Here is a 19,438-nt window from a genome sequence, read left to right as displayed (position 1 = left end):
ATAATAGCTGCATTAACATCATTGTGGTATACGACTCCCCCCCTGTTGCTATCAGACTTCAACAACACAATTATCCAACTGTTAAATAACTTCAAGGAACCCTGCTAGTAGGGGATTTTAACAGATGGAGGGGAAATTTCAAAGATAAAGAAGTGCTGATGCTGGAAAAAAGGACTAAGAGTAATTGACTTTACTCTTGTCAACAATGACTATAGCGAAAGGTAACCGGCTGGACTGGGTAACTATGTACAATTTAGATGTCACAATTCACAAGACCACACCTTGTATATGGTCCGACCATTAAAAAGTGGAATTTGTAATGACGCTGCAAAAACTACCTATAAAAAGAAAGAACAATCACAAAATGATACACAGTAGAAACTTTCAAAAAGTCAATCCAAACTGGTTAGAGCAGTGTATAGAGAACATAATGTCATGTACTTCTGAGAATGACACATGCAACGAAATATTAGACACATACAATTCACAATTTCAAGAACTGGTAGACCTGGCAGCCCCTATGAAATGCAAATTACTTAGATCTAACACGAATCATCAAAAGTAATTCAATTTCCAGACAACAATCTTAAAGAGGGGAAAGAGAAGATTGGAAAACAGGTGGTTAAAACACCACTCAGAAGTTAATAAGAATAAGTGGAAGGACATGGAGAACAATACAAAGAAAGGATCAAAGAGACAAAGGAAAACTTTTATAATGACCAGATCTCAGCAACACTCATTCAGCCCCCCAATTATTTCAGATTTTAAAGTCAATAGAAAAACCCAAATCCATGTCTCGTCCCCTTTCAAACCGTCACGAAAAGACTGTGAAAAGGATCAGGAGGCTTTCAGCGACAAAATCTGGAGAGCAAGAGAAGCAATAAGTGCCACGCAAGTGAACTTGCATGATCAACTAAACTCCACAAGAACCCAATACATGCAGAAAGTAACTGACACATTTGATTTCAGTTGACTCACCTTTGAGGACATGAAACATTTACTGAAAACCATTAGACAGACTGCTTGTGCAGAGAATATACTGCCACCCAAATTAGTCTTAGAAAATAAGGTTATCTTCACACCCTCGCTTAAAAGGATGGTTAACATGCCATTTAGAGATGGCAAGATTCCTGAGTCTATTAAAACTGTCACAGTCACTCCACTGGTGAAAAAAACACATCTGGACCAGAAAGATCCAGGCAACCTTCGTCCTATTTCTAACTGCAACTTCTTGCTGAAAATCATGGACAAGTCAGCAACATCCCAATTCCAAACAATTGTGGAAACTAACAATCTCCTCCACAAGCAGCAATCAGGTTTCAGAGGCTCACACAGCACCAAAACCGCCCTGTTAGACCTTCAAACCTACATGCTTGGTATTTTGGATAAAGGCAAAACTGATATTGCTGGACCTATCTGCTGCTCTTGATTTGCTGGACCACCAGCAGCTCCAGTGCGCACTAGAAAACTCGGGTAACTGCACTAAAGAAGCAAGAGGATGGATGTTATCCTTCCTATCAGATTGATGGTCTAAAATACACTGGGGGAACCGTCCTCCGGTTCAATATCCATCAACTGTGGTGCTCCATAAGGGGCCAGTGTGTCCCCCCTGCTGTTCAAGTTGTACTTGAGGTGTATCTTCACAGTGCTCAACAACATAGGACCCTATTCTACCAACTATGCAGATGACAATCAGCTGGTGGTTGAGCTGAGTGGTTGTTATGACACTGATAACAGCAGGGTAGCAAATACATATAATATCATGGAAGGTTGGATGAAAACAAACTGGATGTGTTTGAACAGTGGCAAAACTGACCTGATGATTTTTGATTCCCATCAAGCATGGGCTAAATTAAGCCATTAATACTCTTCTTTTAAGATCAAAGATTCCCTCATCCAGGTCTCAGAAAAAGTTAAAACACTAGGGATCTACCTGGAAGCTTTCCTGAGCTCCGGAGTGCATGCCACGTATCTGAGCAAAAATTGTCAATACCATCTGAGACTGTTAAAACTCATTAGACCGTATCTGAGTGAAAAGAACACTGCAACTGTTGCAAGGGCCACAGTCCTCTCCAGGCTGGGAATGCCCTACTGGCCGGACAAAGCAAGGGATGTCCAGCATGTTGTCAAATCATCCAAAACAATGCAGTACAAATTGTAGATCACTTTGCAGCTGACAGGAAAGGCCCTCGCAGGCTAGCAATGGATGACAGGATTATGTTTAAAATCCTGAATATGGTACATTGATGTCTGTTAGGAACAGCACCTGACTACTTGAAAGAGAAGACCACCCTCTACAGCCCGGGTTGATCTTTAAGATCAGCGGCGCATGGACAGATCGTACGGATGCAGCCAAAAGAGCCAATGGACTTGGACAATCATTTCCAGTAAAATCCGGCCAGGCCTGGAATGGGCTCCCAACTTCGCTAAGACTTGAGAAAAACTACACAATATTTAGGAAAAGACTAAAAACTAACATTTTAAATATGCACAGAGCTAGGAGATGACAATTTATCTGCTATGTCCTGTTATATGTGTGTATGTTCATTGTCTATTTGTACGCACCCTGAAGGCCGCGGGCTTTGGCGCGATATAAATATATAAATAAAATAAAATAAACCCAGTTCCCATGAGAAAAAATGTGGAAACATCACACAAACGAGGCCCAGGTTGCAGAGGTCCACTGTGAAATTACTACAGTAGCCAGTAGGCCAGTCCACCCCTGATCAAGTGGCTACTGGGAATGGCAGGAGACGGCATGCTCGACTGACATGACAGGAGTGCAAATGGATTGCCACACACGAAAATGGGCTACTGCATCAGCTCCCACCAGAAGCATTTGCACAATAACTTCCCAATGAGACTGTCCACAAGCAGCAAGTCGTGGATGTGCAACCAGAAACCCAAAGAATATGCATGGCTGATCAAGGAGACATGCACACACAGAGACATGTAGGCAAACTCACACCTTCAGTGCCAGTGTCCATCACCCAAACATCACCAAATCACATCATCCATGCAAACCATACGTGTCCCACAGCATACCACTACTGGGTTGCATACATCACCAGCCATGAACAAAATTGACAGTGCAAAACCTTACCTGCTCTAACAGCTGTTGTGCTGTGAATCCCTCACCTCCTCAACCTAACACTGGACCTCTGCAAGAAGGGCCAGTGTCCAGCAGAGGGAATGGGGACTAGGGCGGAAATAGGGTGCTGGGTGGTCCTCTCGGAGAGTGTGGGCACTGGATGAAACAAGATACCTGTAACAACATAGGACATTTGTTTGGACCAGCTAAAGGAGTCAGTCATACAGATTGCACATATGTGAATTAATGCAGATTTAGATGTACACCGGTATGTAGGAGGCTGTAGTAGTCCACAACATCACACAAGTTTACTCCACTGCACATCACCAGATGTCCAGTCTTCCGACTCAAAATGCCCTCGAGAGGGCAATAACCCTGACATGAGGGAAGCAATAAGAAAAAAAGAGCCTACCTAGGCCTGGGGTACAGATCAAATAAAGTCCACCCTGGACGAGGACAAAATATTAGAGTCCACCTTGGACGGAGGTACAAATCAAATAGAGGCCAACCTGGACAAGGACAAAAAATAAAAGAATCTACCTTGGACGGGGGTTCAAATCAAATAGAGTCTGCCGTCCCACAAAGACAAATACAAAAGTCCACCTTGAAGGGGGTGGGGCGACAATTCAAAAAAGAAGAACAAAAATAGTCCACCCTGGGATGGAGGGCATTCACAAATGAAAATGAATAACAAATCGAAATGCATACCCAGTCCACAGGCTCATGGATACAAGGGCACATGAAGAAGAGGTGGCATTGGCAAGAGGATAGGAGTGTGCAGACATGGCCAGGGGACACACATGCATGGTTCAACTGGGACCGCCATTCTGTGGTGGATCCTCGGATGGTGCACTCTGAAAACACAGTGCCAAAGCCTGGTCCTCCTTGGCTATGGCCACTCATGAGAGGGATGCGTGCATGAGGGCACCCATCGCTACAAGGTCCTGTGTGTCAAGAGATTGTCTCAAGAAATCCATCTCTTGGTGGTGGAGGTCCTTTGTGGCAAACATTTTATCATGCAGAGACTGCCTCAAGGTATCCATGTCTTAATGGTGGGATTGCATTGATGTCACACACTCAAAACCCAGGCAGATGATTCTTCATTATTTACATATTTACCAAATGTATGTATTCTGTCTATCTAAACTAAACCCTCATGCATTTTCTGACCCTAGGTAGCGCTGCTGGTCCGCTTATCTAGGGTCAGGGGATAGATCAAGAAGCTTGCCCTACTGCTTGTCTAACACAATTATAAAAATGTGTAAGGCACATATGACTGACATTCGATGACCTGTGCAATCATTCCAGTGCATTTTAGGCTCTGTAACACGCAATGGCTTGCAGGATTAGGAGAACATACATGCATAAATACAGACATGAATGCGAGTGGAAGTCCCACCAGTGGACGTATGGAGGTCCGTGTATCATTACTGAGCCCCTACTCTACTCCAACCTTGTCTTCTTAGAACATGTGGAAGTCTGACCTCTACTTCTGCTGACCAAACCTGCATGCAGGCATATGTGTTGCCATTATCCCCCTAACCCTCATCGTCATATTGCCCTCGGCCAGATATGTGGTTAGCCATGCTTTCAAGCATCTTAACCATTTGTGTGGAGAGTATGACATGGACATGATCAGTGCGCACTTTCATGGCCACTGGACCATTGACACTCCAAATGTGCATCAATCAAACATGTATTGACAGCCACTGTAACTCTTGCCTGGAACACAGTCTCATGCGTCTTTGTACTGACATTGTTGCTCATCCATGTCCCCTGGTGGCTAGGGCCAGTGAATGGATGACTCTGACATCATCCACACCTTGGTGTAATTCTGTGTGAGTCATGATTTGCATTTACAATGCACTATCCTCAACCATGACAATGTGAGCATGTCCAATGAGATGTGTCTTCTATGCCATTGTGACACATAGGTGTATTGGCGTAGCTGTGAAATCCTGTATACAGGGATGTGTACAGTGGAATCAATATCAACTGCACACAGATGCCACACATCCACCTCCTGCAATGCAGGACATGTGATGGAAGTGACTATGGTAGCATTATTGCAGTACCTATGGATGGGTGAGGGGGGCCCCAACCCACTGTACCACAACATTTGACAGCATATAATGCATTGATGTTAGCACATATGACATGCACACATGGCACTCACATGATGTGGATGTTCATACTTTTCTTTTGGTTGCAGCCCGTCCTTCATTAGGGAGTGGGCACTCCAGTCTCCTCTTCCATGTCTGGACTGCACCTCCTTTCGTCCTTCTTTCCAGGGTCCCGGGGGTTCTCACTAGACTCCCTTCTCGCCTGCAGGCTGGAAGTGTATGGAGTTAATGATATATAGAGAAAAAAAAGTTCAGTCCTTTTTACGCACATATTTACCAGGAAGATTTACACAGAATTTACAAAAACAACAAGAGCATACATTTTTAACACAAGACATTGTCACCACTTCACAAAATGGTATTTATTTATGTTCATTCTCTTTACAATGAACACTAAGTAAATCACTCCCTGTATCTTAATTTCTATCCACCTTTTCACCCTTCCTTTTCATTCTGCAGGTGGTTCCTCTGCTCGACTTTCATTTGGCTCCTCAATCAATAATAAAGCTGGTCTGGTATGAGCTTTTCAACTGATTGATGTGGGCCCATTTTACTTCTGCCTGTTCTACCTTTGGGATGCGGATCTTGTAGGCAACATGTGATACTTCATCTACAATTTCAAAGGCACCACGCCAAGATGGGAGACACCTCTGCTCCTTGGTCTGATTCCTTTTAAAAATTGTACAGGTAAACCTTGTGAGAGCTTCATACTCTTTCTTGGTAGTCTTAAGATCATAATAAGACTTCATACCTTCAGCTGACTTTGCTAAATTGTGTTGAGCATAAGCAAAAGCATGCTAGAGGTGCATCCTTAAATGTTCAATGCGTTCATGAGTAGTGGTCGCATTTATCAGTGTCAGCTCCTGAGTTCTGTAGAGCCGATGCTGAGGTAACACCATTTGTTGCAGAATAGGGTGTAGATCGAATAGCTATCAGGACTATCAGGACAAGCGATAATCGGATGTCCGAACTGGGTGCAGAGTCTGCCACAAACTACTTTGAGATACTCACTATTCTCTTGTTGTATCTCTCTACCCCCCCACCCCCGCTTGAGGCCCGGTGGTAGGCAATGTGGTATTTTCTTTGCCATCACCTTACTGGTAAAATGGCTTCCTTGGTCTGACTCAATCCTTTATGGGAGGCCAAAATGAGAGAAGGTCTAGTTGATCACTGGTGCGGCAGCGGTCTGTGCCTTACAATTCAGGGCTGGAAGACACTGTACCCATTTTGTGAACAAGCATGTCACAGTCACAATGTACTTGTTTCCTTTAGAGGAGTGAATCGCTATCATAATGAAAATGACTTGCAAATCTGACCAATGCAGCGTCATTTCCCTTTTTTGTAGTGGAGCTCTGTGCGTGAGCAAACAGGGTTGGAATTGAACACCGAAAAGACACCCCTTTAGGTAATTGTTAAGGTCCTGTGTGGCCAGTCGGCGACCTCGAGCAAGATTTCTAATGTTGTGTGAAACCCCCTATGACCGGCAGTAGCCGCGTCATGGGCGTGGGTCAACATCAGGCTTCGTAATGACATAGGCGCCATTTACTGGTCACAGCCAGATAGGGCTTTCATTATCAACAAACCGTCTTGGATCTGGAACATCTTGGAAAACTTCATCAACACCTGGAGATCCTCTTTACTGGTATAGTCCGACTCTGTTAGAGGAAAACTCACTGGGTCTTCAATGTGTTGATAGAATTTTCCAATGATCGGGTTCTCTTTCTGTGTAGTGATCAAATCTGCTTCTGGGTTATTTTTACTCCACTGGGCAATCGAGAGTTCAATATTCGCACATGTTTATGACCTGGAGACAGCAGCAACATGGATTTTACGCAGCAGGGATTCCGTTTCTATGAAATCCCCCTGCAGAGTTCTGGTTTTAGTCAGCTGGTCAGCCAGGTCATCCCCAGTCTAAACTGGCCCCTCTATCTTAGATTGACCTCTTATCTTCTTCCAATAGATGGTAATCTCATTGGAGGTCACCAGATCGTCAATTGACTGGATCACTTTGGCATTCTTCAGAGGTTTATTGTTAGCACAAAGCATGCCTCGATTCTTCCAGTTGATCAGGTGCTCAACAAACCCATTCCTAACACAATCAGAGACAGTGAATATAACCAGTTGGTGGTGCACTGCAGTGAGGATGGCTTGATGAACGGCCATCAACTGTGCAACCTGACTGCTTTGGGGGCATATTTTGTAACCAGCAGAGGGTTCCAGGGTCTCATTCACCCAGGCATTCCCAATGCCAGCCACCAGTTCTTTTTCCCTGCTGTTGTCAACATGGTAGGAACAGCCATCCACATAAACTGTGGCTATCCCCTGACATGTGTCTTCTTCATAGACCTTGTGTTGGGAATTTAAGTATGCTTCCTTATTGTAATTGGTCATTAGACTTTTGTCCTCAATACAATTTCCTTGAGCACAATCATGCAGGTCCACCAACCCTTGCGCTAGGGGACTCTTCTTGTTTTGGCCATATCTGACCTCCACAGGAAAGCCTTGTATAGACAGAATACAGGAAGTAATTCTGGAATTACTAAGTTCCCTGCACAAATTCTATCACTTTGGAGATATTGCAAGGGTTGGTGAGGAGTCTCGACAATGATGTGCTCCCCCTGGATGAATGGGTGGTAATCCTTTAATGCCCTCACCATTGCCAGGAGTGCCTGCTCGCAGTCATTGAATTTTTCCTTTACAGAGGACAAAGTCTTGCTCACGTTCGAGATGACTTTGTTGACCTTGTCATGCTTTTGATACAACACTGCTGTTAGGCAAGTACCTGAAAACCCTGTCTCCAAAAAGAAGTCCTTGTTCTTCATGGGGTAAGCCATACAAGGCTTCTTTTCAGTTGTTTAACTGTCTCGGCTTGTTCCAGATCCCAATCCCACTTCACTCTGGCCTTTGATAAATGGGCCAAGGGTCGAGTGACCTCAGTGTAGTCTTCAATGAACTTCCGACTATAATTAGTGAGACCAAGAAGGCTTCTTAATTCTCACAGAGTAGTAGGGTCGTTTAATTTCATCAATGCTTCCACCTTTGTTGCCTGGGGATTAAGACCCTCATGGGTGGTCTTGTGCCCTAGGAAGTTCACTCAAGTCTTACACCACTGTGCCTTCTAAAAGGACAGTTTTGCTATGGCTTTCTGCAATGTGTTCCTCCCAAGTTGAGCTATTGGTCAGAACATCATCTATATAGGCCAGTTTTCCCATTTTACCCAAGTCGGGCATGGTCATACGTAGAAAGCGGTTAAACTAATTGCCAGAGTTTACATATCCAAAGGGGTTGCTGCATTGTGCTGCCCCACAAAGGTAAAGGCAAGCTTGTACTGGTCTTCCCTAATCACGGGTACTGCCCAGTAACCATTGGCCAGATCCATGGTGGAGTACACTTTTGACCCTTGTATCTGGGCCAGCCCCAGATCAATATAGGGAAGTGGCCATATTGACATGTGGACCCATTTGTTCAACTCCCTCAGGTCTGCACAGCGTTTCCATTGACCGTTTGATTTGTGTGTCCCCAGTACTGGATTGTTGAAGGTACTGTGGATCGGACAAATTATCCCACAGGATTCTAAATTCTTAATAATCTCTGTGAGTGACTCCATAGATGCGAGTGGTAAACAGTATTATTTCACAAATAATGGAGACCTCCTGGGATCTGGGGGATATGGTGGTTGAATGAATAGATGTGCGTCCACAGTCGTATGAGTTCACTGAAAACATATCTTGTAATTCCATGAAGACCTGTTTCAGGTTTTGTCTGTGTCCCTCGGTCTCAGAGGCATCAGCAAGATTGATCCTTTCCTCGACAAGCTGCCTGAAACCTGCCAAGACCTCAGGCTTGGCAATTTCAGCGGCATCATCCAGTTGGGTGGAGAGATCTTTTTTGATGGTGTCAACCTAGACAGCAGATTCCAGGCATTCAGGGAAGTGGTCCTTAATTCAGAACACAACCTCCTCCCTCCTGATGTCACAGGTCACCTCTTCCACCCCCTAAGAGCAGGAAGAGTACACCATGAAATTCCCCCCATGCCTAGTAAAAACCTTTTCTGGAGGAATACCGTCGCTGATGTTGAAAAAGTCTTTTGGGATTGGTCCCATGATTTAATTACCTAAATCAATAGAATAATGTTGGGCATCAACCGCCATTCCTATAAAGGTGTCTGTGCCCAAAGTGATTCTTCTTGGGTCACTGTTATCTACCAATATTCGAATGGTGTTGTGTTCTAGGTCTACTAGAAGTGTTGGATTTAAATACAAATCTTGTTGTTGGAGATGGGAATTTTAATGTATATAGGCGTCCTGATGTTTGAGGCTCTGTCCTCACTTAATTTTGAGGGGAATAGTGAATTGTCGCACCTGTCATGGGATGGTAACCTCTTCTTGCACTTGAACTTCGACAGCATAAGGCTGCAATTGAGCTGACTGGAATGCTTTTTCAATGTAGTCAATGCCCATGGGGTAACTCCCCAGTTGGGACCAGGCTTTATTATTAATTAGGTCCAAATTGATTGCAAATCGATAGAGAATGTCACTTCCTAAATAAAAGGCAGAAGGGACATCTCTCACAACCCAACAATTATATTCTATGCTTTTGTCACCAATAGACATTTTTAGCATACACCTGCTATGCAGGATATGTTTGAAATTTGGGGATTCCAGACCTATTTACCATTTGTCAATCAATATAAATGTGGGAATGGTCTGATCTTTTGGGAGTTTCCTGAATAATCCTTCGCTGATGAAGCACCTTCCGTTATTCAGGCATCCTCTGGAGAACACCGGCTTCCCCCCTCATTTAACTGAATGGGGAAAAACAACTGTTTGCCCTTTTTCTGAATGTCTGTCAGACTTTGAGCGGGGTCTTCCTTGAATGGTTTCAGGGGACTCAATGTTTCTTCGGATTTTGAACTGTTGTAACATTTTAGAGTCTTCCCTTACAGTGTGGATTGCCAATTAAAACTAAGAGGAAGTTTGATTTTCAAGAATGGAGAAGGGTTCCCATTATCAGTTTGTTCTCCTATAGAGATGGCGGTGATGTCTGTGACTTGGTTACTCTTTAAATGGAATTCTACATTCTCAGAATGTTGATCAATTAAACAAAATTGGTCCTTGCCTTTAATTTTGTCAGCCAGTTAGTCTGGGTTTAGAGGACGTTGTTTGTACAGTCAATCAGAGGTGATAACCTCCTCAGGCAATCGTTCCAGAGTAAACAAGGCATTCCCTATGAGTCACGACTATTAGAGAATGTTTAACTCGATGTCACCCAATTTTTATTTCCATATCCACATTCGCTTTGATGGAAATGTAATTCCTGTCAAAATATTGTAGTTGTCTGGGAAGTGGTGTGAAGGGAAATTGGGCCCCCCCCTGTTCTGAGTTTACTTGCTCAAAGGCCTTTTTAGACTGGAGGGTGGCTTGGGATCCAGTATACACCAGAGCTGATAAGTCACACTGACCCTGAACCTTGACCGGTGCATAAAGTCAGCCTTTTTTCTCCTCCAATGTGCAAAGAAAGTGTGAGTTATTTGCTCTCCCGGTGTTTGGGGATCAGGAATCTGTAAATACAATTTTGCAACTAACAATGGGTGGATTCGGGGAATCCTCTTTCTCCCCCAATGTCGTCCCCCTTTCCCTGGAGGTAGTTATCAGAATCTGTATGGGGAAATAACACCCCTCAGTTTCAATTATGTCTGGCTCACCTTTTTGGGGTTGAATCGTTTCTGGTTTTCGATCGGTCTTCATACTTACCCTGCCCCACTCAGGGTCTTTTGGGGCCCATTTTACTTTGGGAGTGATACCCCCATTTCTGAAAGAGAAGGTCTGTTTACCTGTGTCCTTCGGAACTCTTCCCTTTCAAAGGGGGTAATCATAAGCTCCACCACAAAGTGGGTTTCGTAAGGGAGGCATGGTATCAAAAGTATGACACTGACATAAGAGCTACGAATTTCAAATCCTTTATTAAATTCTTGGGGTTTGGAAAAACTACTACTTTTCCCTATAGCTATGATGGGAGTAGTTTCTACCATCAAATGATAAAGAAAACACATTACTAGTCAGTATATGTCAAATCAAATTGTCCTGCCCTATCTCTTATACAAAAGAGTGTGTAAAGGGGAATGTGTATGCAAAGGAAAGTCAGTGTTATAACAAAGGATCAAGATGGCTGAGTCAGCTCTCCTCCCCACGTTGGATAGTACAGAGTAAGGCAGCCCCCATAGACAGAATGACACACTCTGGCTCATGTTATCAAAAAAAATGCACTTCAAAACGAAGGGTCGAGGCCCGCTTGGCCTTCCACGTTAAAGTCACTTAAGTTCACCAAACATTTTTCATGGTTCAACAAAAATTCACGCAGGTCTCCCTCTGTCTGGCTCAGACCTCTCAAGGCATCAACAGTTCACGTAGCTCTCCCTCAGTCAGGCTCGGACCTTTCAACAAAAGTACCTGTTTCAACGTAGATCTCCCACTGCCGGGCCCGGACCTCGCAATCACAGCACTTGCAGTGGCTCCCTTCCCCAAGCTTTATTCACATTAATTAGGGGTTCCCTTCCCCTAACCTATTTCATGTTCCAGGTCTCTCTCAGTTGGTCGGGCTCTGACCTTTCACTGATGTCAAAGACTTTCAAATGTACAAGGATTTTTCCCTAGACCTCCGCAGGACCACTTCAACTTTCACTTCAACTCTTCCTTATGGTATTTGCGCCAGTGTCTCTTGGTCTTGGTAGCTCCGTAGTCTCTAATATCAAATAATAAAGAAGACACAGTCCTAGTCAGTCTATGCCAAATCAAAATGGCTTATACTAAAAGAAACCTAATGCCTGCCCTATCTCTTATACAAAAAAGTTTGTAAAGGGGAATGTGTATGCAAAGGAAAGTCAGTGTTACAGCATAAAGGATCAAGATGGCTGAGTCAGCTCTCCTCCCCATGTTGAACAGCACAGAGTAAGGCGGCCCCCTGTCGACAGGATAACATACTCTCACTCAGGTTATCAAAAAAAGGCAGTTCAAAATGTAGGTGGAGGCCTGCTTGGACTTTCACTTTTAAGCCACTTAAGTTCACCAGAAGTTATTTCATAGTTCAACCAAAAGGTACATAGGTATCCCTCAGTTGGACTCAGACCTTTCAACAAAAGTACCTGATTCAATGTAGATCTCCCTCTGCCGGGTTCAGACCTCGCAATCACAGCATTGTAGGGGCTCCCATCCCCAAGCTTTATTCACATTAATTAGGTGTTTCCCTTACCAGGACTCCCTCAGTAGGGCTCAGACCTTTCACCGAAGACTTTCAAATGTGTAAGTCTTTTTCCAAAGACCTCCGCAGGACCACTTTGACTTTCAATTCAATCCTCCCTTATGGTATTTGCCCCAGTGTCTCTTGGGTAGTTCTATAACACAATCAGAAAAGTTCAAAGAAATCTTTCTCTTAAAGCAATCACCTTTTAACTTCCCCTTTTGTCACGGTTAATCTTGACCATTGCGCATTTCGGAGTTCATTCACTTTGTCGCTTCATAACGAAACATAAAACATTTTGTGGAGACTCTCAAGTGGGCTGTTTCCTTTCGCCAGACCTATTCGTTAATCTGTATCACTGACTTCACTGATACCGCATCTCACCATCGCTTGTCTCACCTCCACTCCCCGAAGATCCCCCACCCAGGTGATCCTCCTGCATTGGTCCACCCACAAGGTCTAGATCCAAAGGCGATGGCCATGCCCTGGCCACCTGAGAGAGAGATCCCCAGGGACTAGCAAGTAAGACACCCTTTTGTTTCTCTCAGTTTTTCTTTGGCCTCTCCTACTTATCGTTTGCTCTCTGGATTCTAACTTTTCAGGGGTAGAAGAGTCAATTTCAAGCTGAGAGGTATTTCAGCGTTCTGTTTGGGTGAGAAAGGAAGCTTCTTCCAGAGCTTGGTATCTGGCCTCCACCCGGGTCCCCTCCTTTGGAACCTGTGGTTTGTTGGACGTTTCCTCCTGTCATTTCCCCCCTGGGGCATCAGACCTGGGTATTGGGGAATGCTGGGAAGTAGGGTTAGGTTGAGGGCTGGACTGAACCCTCAGCATGTGGCACAGATCATCGGTCAGTTGCTGGACCTTTCGCTCCAGCTGCAAGACCTTTTTTGGGTGGTTTGGAGGGGTCTCTAGTCTGCTGCTCCCTAAAAGGGTAACTGTCCCTTCTCCCGGAGTAGCTAAGGTACTGGAAATTTCACCCACAATTTCCCATCCTGAATCTCCCTTTTCCCGGGTTCAGGGGTCTATTGTCCTGGAACCGGGGAGAAAGGGCAGGATTATTTTGGAAGTTCTCGTTCGGGGGATATCTGGGGAAAAAGTTTAGATTGCGAGGTGGAGCAATACTTCTCTCCAGAGGGAAGTTTGGAGGGAGGTTTTCCGGGGCAGTACTTACCTGATTGGTTCCCCCCCTGGGCCGGGGAAGTGTATGCATATCCCAGTATTGGTTTGGTACCCTTCTACCTGTGGCTTGCATAGGTGGCAGGGTCAGAGACATCTTTGCTCTGGGCCCCTGCCTAACTACCATTCAATTGGGCCGGGTTGGGGTGTTCCTTCTGCCTTACATTTTGCTTGTTGGCAAGAAGGTTACTTTTAGCCCCCCTCCCATTTCAAGATCCAATGGAGGTGTAGTTTTTACCTCTGCCACCCTAGCAGCAGCAGGTGTGGTAGATGGTTTGGGGTTTTTGTTTTTTTTTAACTCTCAGCTGGCTTTTGAACCTCATAGATCCTGGCGGCCTGTTCAATCACCCAATCCAGGGTCCTGTGCTCATGACAATCATGCACCAACTGACTCATTATGAAATTGGGAAGCACAAAGAAATATGTAGTTATGAACTCCCTACTATTTCTGTTCACCTGCTGGGAAGTCTGAGCAAATATGCTTTTTAGCTCCTGCTCCTGCACAGACTCCCTGGGCGCCTGATCCTCCCCACATTGCAAAGTATATTCAGCCTTATGGGCCTCCTGTGGGTTTCTGTGTGAGGAGAGTTTTATAGGTGGACCATTTATAATGATCCTGGAGTACTCAGGTGAGAAAGTCGATTTAACAAATGGTATACAATTCACATAATTTCTGATCTGGAATGATGACATCATCTGCTCATAATGTTCCACATGCTCGCATCCTGAATACTTGGCATACATGTGGTATGTGATCAGGAAGCTCTTTATGGCCTTGATTTGTCTTATTGGGTCTTTCATAAAGCCCTTGCTCTGGTTCTCTGTCTTGTTCTTCTGCACCGGAGTCCTTTCACCTTCTGACTCAGAACTGCTACTGATACTCCCTTCCCTGTCTGCTAGGGGCTCCCTATCTCTACGGGACTGAGAATATCTCCCAGAACCCCTTAGCAAAAGTGAACTCTCAGTGTCCCTCTCACTGTTTTTATTTTTAGGCCCACGATAGAACCCAGGTTCCTCATTCATCCTTCCAGGGAGTCTTTGGAATTCCCCCTTTCCCCTGAAAGTACAGAGGTTTTTAGAATGCCCCTCCTGGTCTGAAGCTTTGAATGTTCTTCTCCAGCCAAGCGAGCTAAGTCGTCTATCAGCAATGTCATTTTTTTAAGTCCAACTCCCTAATTTTCTACATCAAGGGAGTTTTCATGGTCTGAAGCACTCACTGGATTATTCCTTACTTCCCAGGACACAGTAGTTTGGCCACATTCCCTTCTGTGTGGTAAAGGTAAGTACTCCTCAATCTCAGATACAAGCTGGTCTTCTGGATCAGTTTGGCTAAGCCTGGGCAAGTCTAGGTGCCTCATATTCCCTTGGGCTCGGTAGGTATAAAGCATGAATTCAGTCGCAGTCGGCCCATGGGAAGTTGTGGTTAACTGGCATGAGGTTCTTGATGGGGAGGGCATCACCATGCATCTCCTGCATCAGAGAGCCCTTTCCCATATCCTGATTGGTCAGGGTGCCCCAATGCCTGCCTGTGTTTTTCAATTTCATATGCCAAACTCTCACACCTGCTTCTGTCTTTCCTCATTTCATGATGGTGTTCAGAGAACTGGCATTTTAACTCTGAGACCAGGGCTTGATTGGAGTTGAGCACTTTACTCAGGGCCATTAATCGATCTTTCAATTCCCTGATTTCATTCTGACTTGACTCATTTTCATTTTGTGCTGCCTGCAATGTGGGTGCATATTCAAAGCAGGCTGCATTCAAAAGACCAATATCTTTCTCTTGTGCCTTTCTACACTCTGCAGCCTGTAACAGGTCAGCCTCTGCTTGCCTCACTAGCTGCATGAATTCTACATGTTCTCGTCTATTTCCAGTCAGTTCTTGAGAACTTGACTGACTCTTTTCTGCATCCCTTTTCAACTGATGCACCTCCTGTGCAAGGAGACTTTTCTCCTAGTTCAGGATGTCCTTTTCCTTCACCAACTGAATATTCTGTTGTTTTGACGTATGTTCCTGCTGATATAGCTGATCTAAGTTATTTCGGGAATCAACCCCTTTTATAATTAACTGACAGTTTTCATTTTTCAACTCCTTTATTTGTAATTGAAAGGCCATAAGGTCATCTAGCAGCCCTCTATTATAAATATTCTGATCATTTACCTTAGGTTGCAGTGTGCTCAAACCTTCCACACACTCTTTATGTGCATCTTGCAGTGCAGAACACTGTGTTTCACACTCAGCACCTTCTTGCTGCTGGGTTGTTAACTCATTTTTGTTCAAGTTCTTTCTGTGCCTCATTTAGAATCTCAGTCTGACTCTGTGTACAGGCCTCACTCTTCTGCGCTCACTCTTAAACTAACTGCAAGTGGAAGTATAGCTAAGCTGTGAGCTGAGCCATTTAACCCAGTTCTTCTTGAGCACTTCGGGTCATATAAAATGCCTCTAATGCTTTGTTCCATATCCCACATTCACGCCAAAGGTCAATTTCTTCTGATGTGGCATCTTGTATAATTTTAGCTTAACAGCTCCCTTCATCCGCCTCTGTCCACCCAACACGCATGAAGAGCTAAGGAAGTGTCTCCTAGCATCATCCAATTCAATTGTTTTCATTTTTATAGATGGTCTTTTTGCAGAATTTCCTTTACGCAGGGGAAAAACTCACCCTGTCCCCGCTTAATTTCCACTCACAATGTCAAATCCAAATCAGCTCTAACTCATTCTTAATTTATCACCTGTACATCTCGCTGGAACATAGGGTTCAAGTCCTCATGGCATTTTAACCAAACAAAGATGACTTTCCCTCCACCTTAATGCACTTAGATCAAATTGAATGGTCTGTCACAATGCATTTGTCAAAAGTCAGAAATAGCTAGCCAAATCCTGGAAGAGCCCCTAATTTGTAATTGTTTATTGATAGGCCACCCTCAAAAAGAGGGAATTGCTTCTATCCCCAAGGTAGCTTCACACAGTAAACGTTTAATGTCAGTTCTTTTATTCAGCCCTATCTCAGCCTCATGTCATGCCCCTTGGGTCCCTCCCCCTGAGCTACCAATGAGCCAAAGAACCAGGCCGATATCAAGGAAATATATTTGTATTTATTTGAATTATAGGTAATATAAACCACACTAAACTACACACACCCCCTTCTTTGTAGCTCACAATTAACTTCTTGTTACACAAATAAATCACACCAAGGGGTTGGGAAAAACACAAATTACAATACTTTTCTTTTTTACAGATTATACTTCAAGAAATAATCAAACTGGTCCATGAACAAAAGACATTGACATGAGTAGTGCTGTGCCATTCTGATTTTCCTGCAAACTTAAAAGGCGAGCAGTTGGGTTTATAGATTGGTACATATGCATATGGAAATTATGATTTTACCCGCACTTCTGGTTTAAAATAAACACAGGGTGATTTAGTGGTTTGTTTTCAGACCCCCACTCACTGAAAGGTTTGTGCTGGGGAAGTTGGACAGCAAAAATTGCGATGATTTGAGAATTTTGGGTTTCAGACCCCCTCGACTTAAAGGCCTGTGTTGGGGAAGCTGTATGGCAACATTTGGAATGATTGAGGATTTTGGATTTCAGACTCCCCTCCACTTAAAGGCCGGTTTTGGTGAAGCTGGATGGTAGAAATTGGGATGATTTGAGAATTTTGGATTTCAGAACGCCCCCTCACTTAAAGGCCTGTTTTGCAGAAGCTGGATGGTAAAAATTGAGATGATTTGAGAATTTTGTATTTCAGACCCCCGCCTCCACTTAAAGACCTGTGTTGGCCAAAGCTGGATGGTATGCATTGGGATGATTTGAGAATTTGGGGTTTGAGACCCGACTACACTTAAAGGCATGTGTGGGGGGAAGGTGGGTGGTAGAAAATGGGATGATTTGAGAATTTTGGATTTCTGATCCCACTCCACTTAAAAGCCTGTGTTGGGGAAACTGAACATAAAGATTACCCAATTAAATAAAAGTTTATAGTTTTCAGCACACACTGGGAATGAGCTTTGTTCATTTCAAATGTTAACAAAAATCATCCCATGGTGCTCTGACAATTAATTAATTTCATATTTTTTGTTAAATTGGCTAAGGATCTACACAGTTTGACCCCCCCGGCACCCGCTATAATGGGAAAGGATTTAAGGCCAGCAGATTCCTCCACCTTTTGGTTGTAAAGGGTTCAATTATGTTTAAATATAAAACCTCTGTTTAAAGTTCTGGAAAGCCAGCTGCATGTCAGGACCCTCTGGAAGGACAAGGCAGGGGTCTGGTCACTCCACTCTCAAGGATGGTCCCCACCTCTCCACCATAAAACCGAGTCAGCTTTTAGGCCTTGCCCACAAAAGACGCTCCACCCAGATGCAATCTCAGCAATATCCTTTGGTTTTTCCTTGTGGCTGTCAGGTGGTACATTTCGGCAGCTCTCTCCCTTTTCCCATAGTGCATCCACTTTATATAGCAGTGATGACACCACCAAGATTTCAATGTTGGGCAGTTCCCTGCAAGAGGTCTCTCAACAGCATTGGATAGTTACCCTTCTCGCTCCTCAGAAGTCCAGCCTCTCTCTATTGATTGTTTTAGGAGTCTGGAACAGACATATGGCAACTTCCATCTAAAGTCCCCTTTTATTTTCAAGTCTACTTTTCGGCAAAAATGTGTTATGTGGCGAAACCTCAGAATTTACTAGTAAATTACATGATATTTATATTTTCTGATTCAGCTAATCATGGGGAATTAAATAGTATGAAAGCCAGGTCGTACCATGTCACACAGGAATTTGACAATTTTCTGCCTTTTTTACAGAAAGCATAATAGTAAGGAACATGTCATTTATTACCTATACTCCTAATTATACCCTCCACCCATTTGCCAACTCTAAAATTCTGAAAATAAGGGAGCAAAGGAACCAAATGGATTTCTGCCAGAGAATAACTGGAAATATATAGCGGTAGCAAGGGACCTATTTTAAGCTATAAGAAGACATTTGATACTCTAATGGGCAATTTGATATTATGGAATGTTTACAATGTCAAACCGAAGTGCCACTAACAGAAGTGCCACTTTATTTTTTTTGAAACCAATATTTATTTTAAGGTGCTATTTCCATTATAAGTTACTCCATGGCTAACAATTGAATGTTCTCGCACCCAAATTGGGGCTTGGGCGACTGGTCAAGGATAATAGAATGCTGAGTTTTGAGCAGGGAGAGGACAGTGCTTAGGCTGAGGAGAGTGTGGGATGCATGTCAAGCAGCCCTATTCATGTCAGTTTGTGGCACTACCTGTCAGTCTAGAAAAATGGATACCTCTACTGTGTGACCGCAAACGTATTTTGGTGGCCGTGGGCCAACCGTCTCATGCACGATATGACAGAATATAGGTTTTCAAATTTGCCACTGAACGGCCATTTTGATGTAACAAGAATCGCCATTTTGTTTTCTAACCATTGCTCATTGCTTTCTGTTCCTATTGCTTCGCAGCATATTTCCGCTTACACTGCTCGACTGTAAAACATTGTTGTCTGCACGTAAAAAGGACAAGGCCACAGGGCCGTGAGGATAACAAGAGTTTGTTGAAACACAAACGTAGGCAGCGCCAGGATGAATGCCCGGCTCCCTCCCGAATGTAGCCTTGAAGCAGAGCTGCAGGGCATTTAATCATTTCGCAGCTGCAAGCCAGTCTCGTTATATGGTAGAATATGTTAGAATAATATAGCTAAAGGCTTGAATTATACTTTTCTTACGGCCCCCTTTGCTGAGCCCGCTAGAGCGTGTCGGCTCCCAGGACACGAATAGCACCTAATAGATAGCAAG

This window comes from Ambystoma mexicanum, chromosome 1q (genome assembly GCF_040938575.1).
Source record: "Ambystoma mexicanum isolate Mex_15411 chromosome 1q, UKY_AmexF1_1, whole genome shotgun sequence".
NCBI lineage: Eukaryota > Metazoa > Chordata > Amphibia > Caudata > Ambystomatidae > Ambystoma > Ambystoma mexicanum.
Note: the sequence above shows the minus strand (reverse complement) of the source record.